Genomic DNA, 15063 nt, shown 5'->3' with positions numbered 1-15063 from the left:
GGTTCTCATGAGCCCAGAATTACCCGATGTATCAGAGACAAGGGCAACTTTAATAGTGTTGTAAACCACTGCTCCAGAAAGAAATCTCTCTTGCTCTTCTGCCTGTATTGTACATAAGCCTGAGTCTGGATTTCCAGGGATAAGGACTTAGCCAGTTACTGCAATGCTACACCTCGCTCCTCACAACACTTTGAAAGCTCCTTTCATGTTACCGACATATTGGGTTCTCTAAAAACTCTGTCAGGTGATCTCTCTCTTTATCATTCACTATGGAAAGTTTGAAATAGAAACAGAAGAGAGAATAGTATAAAGAGCTGATCACCCAGTTTCAACCATTACCAACATATGGCCAATTTTATTTCAACTGCAATCTTTTATATCGCCCTCCTCATGAATCATGCTGAAGCAAACCTCAGATAATATATTATTTTGTCTGTTAAAATTCAGTATGTAGTGTAAAAACTGTAAGGACTGTTTTTTTTTTTTTTTGAGGAAGATTGGCCCTGAGCTAACATCCATGCCCATCTTCCTCTACTTTATGTGTGGGACACTGCCACAGCATGGCTTGATAAGCGGTACATAGGTCCCTGCCGGGGACCTGGGCTGTGAACCCTGAGCCACAGAAGCAGAGCGTGTGAACTTACCTGCTATGCCACCAGGCCAACTGAAATAAGGACTATTTTTAACATCATCCCAACCCCCAAACTAACAATTATTTGTTAATATCACTAAACATCCATTCAGTATCTAAATTTCCCAGATTATCTCATAAATGTCTGTTTACAGCTGGTGTTATTTGAATCAGGTCCCAAACAAGCTCTACATTGCTTAAAGAACACATTAAGACTAATAACAATTATTCCTTCTTGTTTATTTTTTTCCCCTTGCCATTTACTTGTTGAAAAAAAACCAAGTCACTCATTTTTAGGATTTCCTACATCCTGATTTTAGCTGATTGCATTCCAGGAGGTGTTATTTACCATGTTTCTCTCATCTCCTGGATTTTCTGTGAAAGAGTATTTAAGTCTAGATCAGATTCACATTTACTTTTGTGGCAAGAACACTTCATTAGTGGTACGTACTATGTATTTCTGATTGAACCACATTGAAAGGCTCACAATGTCTGGTTATCTCTTCTTGTATAAGATTGATCGCTGGGTTCAGATGTTGTCAGATGATCCAACCATTACAACTTTACCAACAGCCCTTCATCTAATGGTTTTTAGCAGCCATTGATGATTATTGCCCACATTCATTACTTCATTAGGGTTGCAAAAGGGTTGTATTCTAATTCTATCACTTCATCTGCATGTGTTAGCTAGAATTTATCCATAAAGTAGAATATTCTTTTATGGATTATTTTTATAACCTGGAAAACAGTTTCCACAGCAAAGGCAAGGCAACTGTATGATTTTTACATTTTATTTACCTTGTTATCATTTTGAGGCAATTATTAAGCTCTCTTCCTGACTTATATATCACAAGACGGTACACACCAACCAGAGAAGTGACATAAGCAGTGGGAAAATCGGAGATGGAGACACAAGAAGACTAAGGCTCCTCATCTTGCCATTACATGGTGTGCTGCGTTTAGTTTGTGTGTGTGACATTTCTGTCACATGAGGTTTTTCTGTAGGCTAAAGAAATATTTCTAATTGTAAAGTTCGTATTTCTACAAAGAAATTTAATTCTCTTATTCTCATCATTTCTGGCATTATCAGGACCTCTGCCTCCTGCCTTCATTCATACATACATTCTTAGTTCTGATAAATGTATTTGTAGTCACACTTGCTGATCATTCTATTTCCTGTCAGTTTCTATTTTTATGGAAAAACCCACTGAAGATCTGGCTCCATTTTATGTAAATAAATTTCCTATTTTGTGTCTTTTCTCTTGCCCTCCGATTTAACCAACCCAGTAAGACTGCTGTCACTGAGTTAGCAAGCACTTATGCCTGGTAGAATAAACGATGTATTTACCTACTAATTTTTTTCACTTTGATTCTGCTTCTTATTAGTTACGAGAACTTGGGCAACTCATCTTGTCTCTCCAGCCTCAGTTCCCTCATTAGTATAACTGAGATCAATAACCCAAGATTATTCTGAAGATTAACAAGGATAATTTTTGTGAACTCATCAGTCACAGAGCCGTTCTTACCTTCTTTCAAACTGATGAGTACTTACTGAGCTCTTTTTGTGGTAAATTTTGTGTTAAGTTCTAAGCACCTGACAAATAAAACAGATATGGGTCTTGCTCTCATAGAGCTTCAGTCTAATGGTGAATGCCAACATTAAAAAATAATTGTACTTAATTCATAGGTGTTCTGCAAATGATTGCTGAATTTGACTACTTTATTTTATTGCTGATTTATTTTTTATTTCTTCTCACTTATTAGAAGCCGATGTTTAGTTCTGGCTCACTGTTGTTTTCATTGTACACGTGTTATTTTGGTTTTCTTTACTGGGTTCCAGAGAATAATGTAATACTGAGTCTTACTGTAGAACTTCCTAAGCATTAAATATGTCAGTAAAATCATGCTGGGAATCAGAGAATTTCCATTTCATTTATTTACTCATCCATTTATCAAATAGTCACTGAGACTAGAATATATAAGATGATTTCAGAGAACATAGAGACACTCAGAACAATTTATTTTATAAGGCAACAGAGGTATGTTTGACTGGGCATTATTACCTGCAAATATTTAAGATGAAAAATTTGGATCAATATGTCTGCTTTAATAAAGACACTAATAACTTGGGACAGATTGATCATACTTTTAAAAAGTAGTTTTCTTTAAAAATATAGGTAGGACTATGACATCAAGAAATGAATAGGGAACGTCATCAGCCAGAACTAGACCATGACTTCCTTGTCTATGATTTTATAAACAATGTTGTGTAGGTTTTTGTCAATCATTATCCCTACCCTCACCACTCTCTCTTTTTTCCTCACCCCTATTTCTTAATTGACAAACATATCTTTAGTTTACTTGTTCTGTTCACTCGGTAATATATTTTCTGTATTGATGAGTTATTCTACAACCTATAGCTTAAAATATCTAAGAGAGTGTGTGTGTTTAAGATACCCGTTGAGATGGTTCAGAAATCTAATTTCTGTTCCAGTGTGCAAATTGGACTCAGATCATATCTCTTAATTGAATTCTTAGCTTCATTACATTTTTTTGGGTGGTGATCAAGGAGAGTATGTCATCTCATTGATATTTTGGTTCTCTTGTTCTTTTTCATAATTTGGCTATAATTTATTTTCTCTTAATTTTGTCATACCTTTCTCATAACATTTCTTTTAACTTTTAGTTTCCATGAGTAAGGGTGTGGTCAAGTATATATTTTTTTCTCAATTTTTTCCCCCTTTTTCTGTTTAAGGCTTGTGCTTCCTGACCCCACTGATATCAGATTTGGTCAATTGATTTGCTTAGGCGAATGGAATGTGAGTGGAAGTAACATTTAAGAGCCGTCATGTATTTCTACTCTTTTCCCTCTGCTATGAGATCAAAATAAAAGTGCTCCTTCAGCCTGGGTCCTAAGATGAAGAAAGCATTGAGCAGGATCTGAGGCTGGCACAAACATAAATGACATTAGTATCATAAAAACTCAAATTTTCGGGGTCATTTGTTACTACAGCATAACCAAGCTGACTAATATAAAGGAACACAATGGTTTCATTATTGTTAAGAGGCAGGAAGATGGACTGTTCATGTAACATAGAGGAAAGAGCATATCTTTTAGAGTTAGAGAGACATGAGTTTGATCCAGGTTTGAATTTTATTAGTTGTAAATACTTGGGCTAGTTATTAAACTATCTGAACCTCAGTTTTTTCATCTTTAAAATAGAGATGAGCCCACATAAACTTACTAAATTTATTGTGAAGATTAAATAACTGTATAATGTAATGCTTAGCTCAAGAATAAAATGAAAAACTGCACAATCACTCAAAATATATAGTTTGTCTTTTGCTCACCTAAACTACAAGATGGGTACTCCTGATTATCACATATTTTTCTCCAAGAGATGATTCAGGGACCTAGGCTCCTTCCTTCCATCTTGTGTCTCTACCTGTAATACATGTGTCCAAGGTTGCCTGGGAACCTTCTCCAGTCTAGTCAATCCAGAAGGGCAAAGGAATATGGATGATCTCAAGAGGGAGGTCTTTGTGGGCTAGGCGTGGAAGTGGTACACATTACTTCTGCTCACATTCCAATGGCTGGAATCCGGTGGCATGGTCACACCCAAGTACAACATAGCCTGAAATGTAGTCAACTATGTGCTTAAGAAGAAAAGGAAATAGGTTTGATGAACAGTTAGCAGTCTCTGCCACAGTGATATATGTGAAGAGCATGGACTACTAACAAGAACCGAGCAGATGCTTAATACTCACTCTTTTCTGTTTGCTCCTCGAGGTTCCTTCAAGCCTTATACAAATGTCAGAAAGAGTTTTATCTACCGGGGATCAGACACATGACATTTAAGATGGAATATATAAATCTTGCAGCCATAAAAAAATTCTTAGTTCAGGGGGTCTTTCTTGCCTGATAATTCTTGATATTCACAAAGCAACCTGCTTAGGGCAAACATCTTGGCTGTGTGACTATCAGAACAAGAGGTAATGCTAGAGGCATTCAATAAATGTTTGTTGAATGCCTAACTGAAGAAATATACCTCTCTTGACTTTATACAATATCCTCACCTAGCAAATGTTGTGCCCTTCTGTAAGGCATATGGTAAAATATGAAGGACTAAGTTGACTTCCTAGAGACTATAGCTTTGCCATTCAAGAATTCGTATTTGACTTTTATTTACAATGGAAAATTGTTGTATTTCTAACATAAACTTAAAAGAATTTACTCAAATTTTCCATTTTATTTTCACTGGTGTTGAATAATTCTTTTGGATTGTGACTTTCATGAGGCTGAAACGTGTGACAGCTACAGATATTTTCTACTGGTTGAAATCAGGATTGTAAGCGTCTTTGCAAACATGTAAAGATGGGTTTGAATCCCAGTGTTTGTTTACCTCTTCTTAGGTAGCTGACCTTGGGCAACTTACATTACATATATGGACCTCAATGATCTCATCCACAAAACAGGATGAGGATAAAGCCTAGGTTATATATTCGTAGTGAGTTTTAAATGAGATAAAACACGTAAAACAATGAATACATTTTCTGGTATAAAGCCATTGTTCAGTAAACGGTAAATTTTCTATTAATAGTAATAGTGATGATGATACTAGTAATAACGGCAAAAATAATAATAGAATAATTATAAACTAATACCAGGGACTAGTATATTTTTCTAGAGGCACACCATAGATGTGAAATAGGAGTGCTGTTTAACCATCTTTTCCTTTAAAAGCCACCCTCCTTAGAGAAGGCATACAGTGAGGTTGCAATATGCTTCCTATAAAGCCCAGAGCAAGCTTTTGTTCTCACCTGAGTGTTTTGACATTGCGTAATTGGATAGTAAACAAATTATGTCACATGCTTGGTATGTACTTCTTAATAATTTTTAACAGCCACTAGAGGGTGCTACTTTGTTAGGAAAATAAAAACACCTCCCAACAGTAGCATTCAGTCGGCAGCGGCGACGTCTGATGTTAGGGGCCAGACCTGAGCTCTCTGCTGTGAGTATCCAGATACAATTTATTCATTTATTGTTTATGTCAGAAGTAAATAGCAATAGTTTAGGTAAGCCACAAAAGTTGATTCAAATAGAATCCTAGCCTTTTCTTTCAGTAGAGGTGTATACCAATTCTGTTATGGGAAAGCTGTTAATATTTCTTACCAAACAAAATTGTGAGGCTATGTGACTTTCTTATGAGAGATAAGCTGGCTTTATTATGTGTGTTGTGTTTTGACTGGATATCTGTTGCTTTAAGTTTGGTTTAATGATTTTCTTCTATCTTTGGTAGATTTTATTATAGGGATCAGTGAAAACAAAGATCTTCTTGTATGATTTTTGCCCTCTGAAAAATAATATTTCAGTGATCCAAAGGTCACAAAAAGATTCAGGTGGGTGAGGTGCAGATAAACGAAGTATGCGACCTTCATTTTTGTTACTCTGGGTTTAAAGTGAGCGCTCTGTCGGTGAGAGGTTGTATGAAGTGTCAGCCTCAATTATGATTAACAGCCTTCAGTCTATAGTTCATATTCTGTGGCAAGTGCATCTTTACGGAGCCAGTTATCTAAGGATGAGACCCAGTCAGCATCGGGTTAGTAAAAGATTTCTGCAGATTAACTATTGTCTTTTCAGCCAACCGTGAGGTAATGATAGAGATGGAAGAAGACTGTGAGTACTTGGGTGAGAGGAAGAAACAAACGGGGAGATCTAGAAGTGTAATTCTCCAATAGAAGTGAACTACACAAAAACTAGAGGTTCTCAGTGTATTGGTTTCTGATCCCTGATCGCAGAGCTGGCTTCCTGAGGGATTATTTTCCTACTACATCTTACTTCTGAAATACAAGAGTGAGGGAAAGGGTGTTTGATTTGACTTGCAGTAGTGAAAGGAACAACTCAAAAGTTTCAAACGAAATTGTCTGGAAGAGACCAGCTCCTTATGTCTTCTGAGCTTCTCCACAGCCAAGGCAACTGGTCACCAGTCTGAGCTGGACGTGGCGATTGAAGAGAATACAGTCAGAGGACTGGCTTATGGTGTGTGTGTATTTGTGTGTGTGTGTGTGTGTGTGCTCTCCACACGCTCACGTACACTTGATGACAACTTTAAGAAGTCATGTCAGTCGGAGAGCTCCCTCTTACCCTACTTTAACTTGTAGTTTAATCTAGCTTTTTTTAGCTTGTTTTTCTGTTTATCTTTTGGAACGATTTTTATGAGTGATGCAGTTATTGGTAGTAGGAGGGGCCAGGAGTCAGGAGGCTCCGTTATGATTCACTGTTGAGATGTTTTCAATTTCATCCTTCAAATCCTGAACAGAGAATTCGAGACTGGCAACATTGGGATGGCACTAAAATATAAAAAATATTTTTCATCTACCTTTTTCATTAATGTAGATCATGTCTTTCTTTTTACTTAAGTTCACTTCAGGATAAGAATAGCACTTATCCGTGTTAGAGGAGTAAGGAAACTCTAATTTCTCCTTCTCAAGATGATCAGAAAGGGAATTGTCAGATCTGGGCTGAGTTTTTACTGAGAAAAATACCTCTATATTAATTTTCCAGCTTTATGAAAGCAGGGATTACAAAAAATACTGTTGTATATTGAAGAATGTAGAAGAATATTGAATACTGAAGGAAGGTGGGGGTTTTACGCCCTCTCGTTCTGATCTGCCACTTCTAGTTGTCGCTAATGCTTTACCTTAAATAAATCATGGGTGTGACGAAGCTTTGGTTGATTTTTTTTTGTTTTGTTTTTGTTTGTTTGTTTGTTTTGGGGGGGTAAGAAAGAGTAGTGTCCATTTGGTTTGTAGCAGAGAATTCTTGGGAGTGACATCTAAAAAATTCTCTAAAACTATAAAGACCAATAGAACTATTGCCATGGTCTGTGACAATGTGGTCACCAAAATGGGCTTTACTAGATTAATTGAACACTATTAGGAAAATACCCTACTTGTTTCCCCATTCCTCAATTTTCTTCAGTGTTCCAACTTCTCATTCTATACATTGCTGTCTTGCACATGACCGTTCTGAAAGTTAGAGCACGACGGCAGATGCTAAAGGTGTGGTGATGAGGGAAGTAGAAACAGACAGTTTATCTTCTCCTGCAGTGTGCAGTGTCACTGCTGACACCCTCCAGCTGTGCTTTTGCTTTTGTTTCTTTCATAACTTTTCTATGACCCAATCCCTGCTTTAAGGCACATTGTGTTCTTGGCCTGTTAAGATTAGATGCTCAAATAATTCCATGGGATACCCTTTACAGACCTAAAACTTGAGTGGATGTGAGGTTGGAAATACGTACTTGGGATTTTTATTGTTTGCTCAGATTTTCACATTTCGAAACTTGAGGGGAGCAAAGTTTTTCAGTAGCTTCCTTTGGTAGAGTGCCATGGCTCTCAAATCCTGGATCTAGGCTTCCCTTTATCACCCCACTGGACTGAATATTGTGAGAGAGTCCCCTCCTTTTGCCTTTATAAGCTTAATGAGCCCAACAAGTGACAGCCTTGGTTTCCCTGCCTGAGTTGATAACATACGTACGTATGTATGTATATGTCAGCCTTGCCCATATATGTGGGATAAGATGGATGGAGATCAAAATACCACCTTTATCCTTTATGATTGATGAAACTGATATTGGAGAATGTGACTTGGGGAAGTGACAGTAATGGCATCTTAATACCAAACTCCAGGCTAAGCTAGAGTCAGGCAGCTGGGAAGGCCCTGGCTGGAAGCCTGTCTCTGCCCCACCTGCAGGTAGGGTAGAGTGCGTATATTCTCTTAGGGCACTGGCCTCCTTGGGGATGTGGGGAAAGGAGCTGATCTAAGCCTACTTAGTTCTTCTCCCAAACTGGTGGATCAGCTGACTGATTCTAACTTTCTGGGGTGAGAAACCTTGGAAAAACCCCATCACAGAAATCTGAGGGGAGGAAAGAATGACCTCACCCTCCACCCCTTAAAATATTCTCCAGGAGTTTGTTTTCTCACTTTATGGAGCTTAATTGTCAAATCCGTGGAAGCAGGATTGTTGCAATTGGCCTGGGCGGGGGTGGGGGGTGGGGGGGAGTGGAGAGAGAATCTGCAGTCTATCAAGATAACCTTGTCCCACCATCATGAGGCTGTTGTCCTACCACTAATCTCTGACGTTTTGTGGATCTGCCAGGACACTGGTGAGAAGGACACCTTTTTCCCCTAGAAGGTTCCAAAAGGGTCCGTCTGCACTAAAGCTAAAAATTCTCTCCCAATTCCCAACCCAAATTATTATCTAGCTACATTGTCCAAGCTTATTAAAGGTTTTGCAATGATATCAAATGACCACAAGGAGCTGTTCCAATAATAACATGCCAAAAAACTAGATGTCCTGTATTTAAACATAAATCTCTGCCCACTATTAAATTCCTCAACAAAATTAAAGTACAAATTTAAATTCCCTTGATTTTACAGTTCAAATGAATTAAAACCCAGAATCAATTACTTTACCTTTGTGATTTCAAGGAAATTAGTGAAAAAAAAATCATCTTTGCCAATTTCTTATTCTGCTCCACCTCAGTAGAGAGTTCCTGATGGCCAGAGAGGGTGAATTTCCTTCAGCAGCTGCATCCTGGGTTATTTCTCATGGAAGGGGTATAGTTCCTTCACACCTTCAGAAATAGTATTAATTCATCGCCAAGTTTCCAATGCACCTAATTTTTAAAAAAAGAGTTCACAAGATTATTACAGCATGGGCCCCACTCCTACCAAACTTAGGGGGAAAAAAAATTAATCCTTAGACCCTAGAGCGGTTTTTCCAGGGAAAAGTGTTCTTCAAACTCACTATTTAGTGGTGTTAAGGATTCTAGAAGAGACTCAATGAGATCTGAGAACAGGGTAGACAGTCTTGATTTTATTCTGATCAGGATGCTACTCCATCTATTTTTCAGAATTTATGACTTTGGAAGTTGAATTCAATTGGGAGAAGTCATCTATAATATATTACCTTTGGCCCTAGAGAATTACCAGGACTTGAGAGAAAATTCAACTATGAACACGGTGTCTTTCCCTTGAAAAGAACATTTGAGACAAATGGGAAAACTGAGGAATTTGCAAAGGTTTCTACATTTTTATTTGACATGCCTTTGGGTCTTTACTGGGGGCATCCTGATGGTGATTTAGCGTGGATTCTGTCTAGTGACATGTCCCACACTCTCTCCTGTGCCATGGTGGCTGATTCCACTGCTCTTGCAATGAAATTGTAACCCTAAGATCTCTTTCTCCTTCAGAAAATTTCTTTTTCCTCTTTATCCTTACTCTAGCTGGAGAAACATCTTCAGCAGATTTCTGAATGCCTCACATTGACATTTATATTTCTTGAAGCTTATAGCCTCATGGAGGTTTTAGTGAGAACAGGTATCTCTTTATGTTCTTCAAGAAAAAGTTATCTGGGACAAAAAATTTAAAGCTAGGACCTCATGCATATGTGCTCTGAAAGCATTTGTAGAACTTAGACATTTGTGCACTTAAACGCAATTCCTATACACGTTGTTAAGAAACATAGTAAAATCTACAAAAATTGTTTAACTTATTGTCCACATACAATAGATAGTTCAAGGTCATGCTGTAGCAGCCAGCTTCTGAAGGTCTCGGTGGCCCATGTGACTTTATTTAAGGCCTAGGAAGTCCTTCCTGTGTAAAAACAGCTTCTCACTGTGCAAAAATAGCGACACACCTCTGGACAAGCCTCCATAAGCTGCAGTTCCCCACCAAACGCAAAATCCTATAGTGACCCTTTCCTTTAAAGTCCAAGATCTAAAGCTGCTACTTAGGCTGACTTGTTTATAAGCACACCACACAACTGTGAAAACCAGTTGCACGGTGCACTATAAGCCCCTGCAAACCACCAAAGTCAATAACAGACATAGCCTGACCTCACCCACTGCCTCAAAATTCATTGTTATTTTCACTCTCCGAATTGCACTCCATGTCTATTTCTCAGTGTTCCTGGCTCAAGGCACCGTGTCCTAACACTCTCTTGAATTGAACATCCAGACTTTGGGCAGAGGCAGAGTCTGCTCCCTAAAACATGGGATTTAAGATAACAGAACTGAATGCCTACCCTCTGTAGTTAGCCGGATCACAAGGAAGGGGCAGGCAGAAAGAACTGGGCTACTCATGTCCAGTTCTTGTCTGAAACTCACCAACCAGTAAACTCACTCATTTTTGTGAGCAAGAAGCTAGAGGTTTTTACTTCAAATCTCTCCTCCTGGAAAGTAGAGGGCTGGAGAAGTTCTGTGCTAACAGAACTTGATTGTATTTCCCCCCTGTGACCTGTGTTGATAGCCTGTTCTTGAAATCAGTTCCACTCTACAGAATGAAAAATCCAAACCAAACAAGTAAACACAAAAGACTTATATATTCTAAGTAATTGAGAAGCTCAATGGTTGAATGGCTCAACTGATGCTTCATCAATTTCAATTCCGCTGCAGGTTTCCCCAGGTGCTTTACATATGTTAGCTGTAACTGATCTCTTCAAACACTCAATGTAATGCATTTCTGGAAATGCTTGGTTAAGTCTCGTTTTCCAAAAGTAGGTTGGAAAGATTTCAAATAACACGAATGGAAAAAATAATTGAATGAAGAGGAAAATGATTCACAGTGTGCATTGATACAGGGAGGTGTAATTACAGTAAGTTAAATGAGGTAACAGTTGTGAAAGCACTTGACAAACTTGTAAAATACCATATGAAGGTAAAATTTTAGCTGTTAAATTCTGTGCAAATGGATTGCAATTTTAAGTCTACAGTTCCTATCATAAGAATTTTGGTAGGAACTTTAAAACCTAGTTCCACTCTGTCTTAGAGAAACAGAGGCCTTGAAGTGGTAAATGATTTCTCTAAGCCTTAGTCCTTGGTCACTAACTTAATGAATGGCCAAGTGGGACCAGAAGATGATTTGGTTTTCTTAATGAACAGTACCAGAAGCTGGTGTTGGCTTAGATTCATGTGAAATGCAAGCCACCAGGGTATGAGACCCTGACAAAGATGAAAACTTGACTGTAAAAAAATGTTAGTAACATTAACGCTAGATATGAAGGAAAAGAGATATATGTATTTTGGAACCTAAGAAGAATTTATTCCCCTTTTATTTTCTTTTTTATAATGTCAGGGAATTATTTCGTCAGTCATAACTTCTTAAAAACTGAAATGATAAAACAATATTATGTTCTTCTACTTCTATATAAATTTAGTGTACATAAAGATTTTATCCAGAGGAATAATTAACAACTTGTTATTTTGCCATTTTGATTAGTTCAATGCTTCATTCTCTTATGTCTTCCCGATTCAGTCTTGGGAGATTGTATGTTTCTAGGAATTTATCCATTTCTTCCAGGTTGTCCAATTCCTTGGTGTATAATTGTTCATAGTAATCTCTTATGATTCTTTATATTTCAGTTGTAATATCTTGTTTTTCATTTCTGATTTTATTTATTTGGGTCCTCTCTCTCTTTTTGTCTTGAAGAGTCTGGCTAAAGGTTTATCCATTTTGTTTATCTTTTCAAAGAATCGGCTCTTAGTTTCATTGATCTTTTCTATGGTTTCTGTAGTATGTATTTCATTTATTTCCACTCTGATCTTTATTATTTCCCTTCTTCTGCTACCTTTGGGCTTTATTTGTTCTTCTTTTTCTAGTTCCTTTAGGTGTAAGGTTAGATTTTTTATATGAGATTTTTCTTGTTTCCAGAGGTAGGCCTATATTGCTGTAAACTCCCCACTTAGAACTGCTTTTGTTACATCCCATAGATTTTGGAACATTGTGTTTCCATTTTCATTTGTCTCAAGGTTTTTTTTATTTCCTCTTTGATTTTTTCATTGTCCCATTGGTTGTTTAGTTGTGTTGTTTAGGTTCCACATGTTCATGTTCTTTCTAGTTTTCTTCTTGTAATTGAATTCTAGTTTCATATTGTTGTGGTCAGAAAATATGCTTCGTATGATTCAATCTTCTTAAATTTATTGAGATTTGTTTTGTGGCCTAATATGTGATCTGTCCTGGAGAATGTTCTATGTGTACTTGAAAAGAATATATATTCTGCTGTTTTTGAATGAAATGTTCTTTATATATCTATTAAGTCCATCTGGTCTAATGTGTCATTTAAGGTCAATGTTTCTTCATTGATTTTCTGTCTGGACGATCTATCCATTGATGTAAGTGGGGTGTTAAAGTCCCCTAGTAGTATTGTGTTACTTTCAATTTCTCCCTTTATGTCTGCTGATATTTGCTTTTGTATTAAGGTATTCCTGTGTTGGGTAGATAGATATTTACAAGTGTTATGTCCACTTGTTGGATTGATCTCTTTATTATTATGTAATGCCCCTCTTTGTCTCTTGTTACAGTCTTGGTTTTAAAGTCTATTTTGTCTGATACAAGTGCTGCTGCCCTAGCTTTCTTTTCATTTCAATTTGCATGGAATATCTTTTTCCATCTCTTCACTTTCACTCTATGTGTATCTTTAGCTCTGAAGTGAATCTCTTGCATATATATATGGATCTTGTTTTTATATTCATTCAGCTCCAAATGATTGGAGCATTTAGTCCATTTACACTTAAAGTAATTATTGAAAGGTATGTACTTATTGCCATTTTGTTGATTGTTTTCTGGTTGTTTTTGTAGTTCTTCCTTTTTCCTTTGTTCTTCTCTTGCTCTCTTCCCTTATGAGTTGATGACTTTCTTTAGTGTTATGTCCTCTTCATTTATTTATTTATTTTTTATATATTGGCAACTGTGCTAACATCTGTTGTCAATCTTATTTTTCTTTCATTTTTTTTATTCTTCCATCCAAAGGCCTCCAGTACATAGTTGTGTATTCTAGTTGTGAGTGCCTCTGGTTGTGCTATGTGAGGTGCTGCCTCAGCATGGCCTGATGATCAGTGCCATGTCTGCACCCAGGATCCAAACCAGCAAAACCCTGGGCTGCCGGAGTGGAGTGCGCAAACTTGGTTGCGCAGCTGTGGGGCAGCCCCCGCATTCTCTTTATTTTTTTGTGCATATATTGTAGGTATTTTTTTTTGTGGCTACCATGAGGTTCATATATAATAACCAATGTATATAGTAGTCTATTTAAAATTGGTGGTCACTTAAATTCCCGCATATTCTAAAAGCCCTACATTTTTACTCCCCTCCCCCATGATTTATGTTTTTGACATCATATTTTACATCTTTTTATTTTGTGTATCCCTTAACTAATTATTTTAGATATACATGATTTTACTACTTTTATCTTTTAACCTTCATATGAGCTATAAGGTGATGATTCACCAACTTAACATATGTTTGTCTTTACTAGTGAGATTGTTTTTCTTTCTTATTTCTAGTTATGGCCTTTTTGTTTTTGTTTAAAGAAGTTCCTTTAACATTTCTTGTAAAGTCAGTTCAGTAGCAATGAACTCCTTTAGTTTTTACTTGTCTGGGAAACTCTTTATCTTTCTTTCAATTCTGAAATGATAACCTTGCTGAGTAGAGTATTCTTGATTGTAAGTTTTTTCTTTCAGCACTTTGCATTTATCCTGCCACTCCCTTCTGGCTTGTAAAGTTTCTGCTGAAAAACTAGCTAATAGTCTTACGAGTATTCCTTTGTATATAACCAGTTGTTTTTTTCTTGCTGCTTTTAAGATTCTCTCTTTATCCCTTACTTTTGACACTTTAATTGTAATGTATCTTGGTGTGGGTCTCTCTGGGTTCATCTTATTTGTGACTCTCTGTGCCTCATGGACTTGGATGTCTGTTTTCTTTGGCAGGTTGGGGACATATTTAGCCATTATTTCTTCAAATAGATTTTCTCTCTCATTCTCTCTCTCCTCCTTCTGGGACCCCTATAATGCAAATGTTAGTACTCTTTATGTTATCCCAGAGGTCTCCTAAACTATCCTCATTTTTAAAAATTATTTTTACTGTTGCAGTTGTATGATTTTTACTACCCTATCTCCAGATTGTTGATCTGTTCTTCTGCATCATCTAATCTGCTATTGATTCCCTCCAGTGTATTTTCCATTTCAGTTATTTTGTTCTTCAGCTCAATTGTTTACTTTTTATATTTTCTATCTCTTTGTAAATTCTCACTGTGTTCATCCATTCTTCTCCTGAGTTCAGTGAGCATCTTTATGACCACTAATTTGAACTCTTCACTTGGTAGATTGCTTGTCTCTGTTTTGTTTAGTTCTTTTTTTTTTTTTTTGAGGTTTTATCTTATCCTTTTGGAAGGTATTGCTCTATTTGCTCATTTTCCCTAACTCTTTATGTTTGTTTCTGTGTATTAGGTAAATCAGCTATAACTCCTGGTTTTGAAGAAGTGGCCTTATGTAGAAGATGTCCTGTGGGGATCTGTAGCACAATTCCCCTAGTCTCCAAAGCCAGGTGCTCCAGGGGTGATCCCTGTGTAGGCTACATGCATTCTCCTGTTGTGTTT

The 15063-nt window shown here is 37.1% G+C and overlaps 1 protein-coding gene across 3 annotated transcripts in view; it reads left to right on the top strand.

Annotated features, from left to right (window-relative positions):
- The first annotated feature begins 5585 nt into the window (after positions 1 to 5585).
- Positions 5586 to 15063, top strand: part of ARHGAP24 (Rho GTPase activating protein 24) — a 720487-nt gene continuing 711009 nt past the window's right edge. The window contains exon 1 of one of the 3 annotated variants that reach the window (XM_070614418.1): positions 5586 to 5643. The gene's annotated coding sequence lies outside the window, so the exon portion shown is untranslated. The remainder of the gene's footprint in view (positions 5644 to 15063) is intronic. The other 2 variants (XM_070614421.1, XM_070614419.1) reach the window with 2 other exon arrangements.

This window comes from Equus przewalskii, chromosome 3, assembly GCF_037783145.1.
Source record: "Equus przewalskii isolate Varuska chromosome 3, EquPr2, whole genome shotgun sequence".
Classification (NCBI taxonomy): domain Eukaryota; kingdom Metazoa; phylum Chordata; class Mammalia; order Perissodactyla; family Equidae; genus Equus; species Equus przewalskii.
Note: the sequence above shows the minus strand (reverse complement) of the source record. Positions and strands in the feature narration are given on the sequence as shown.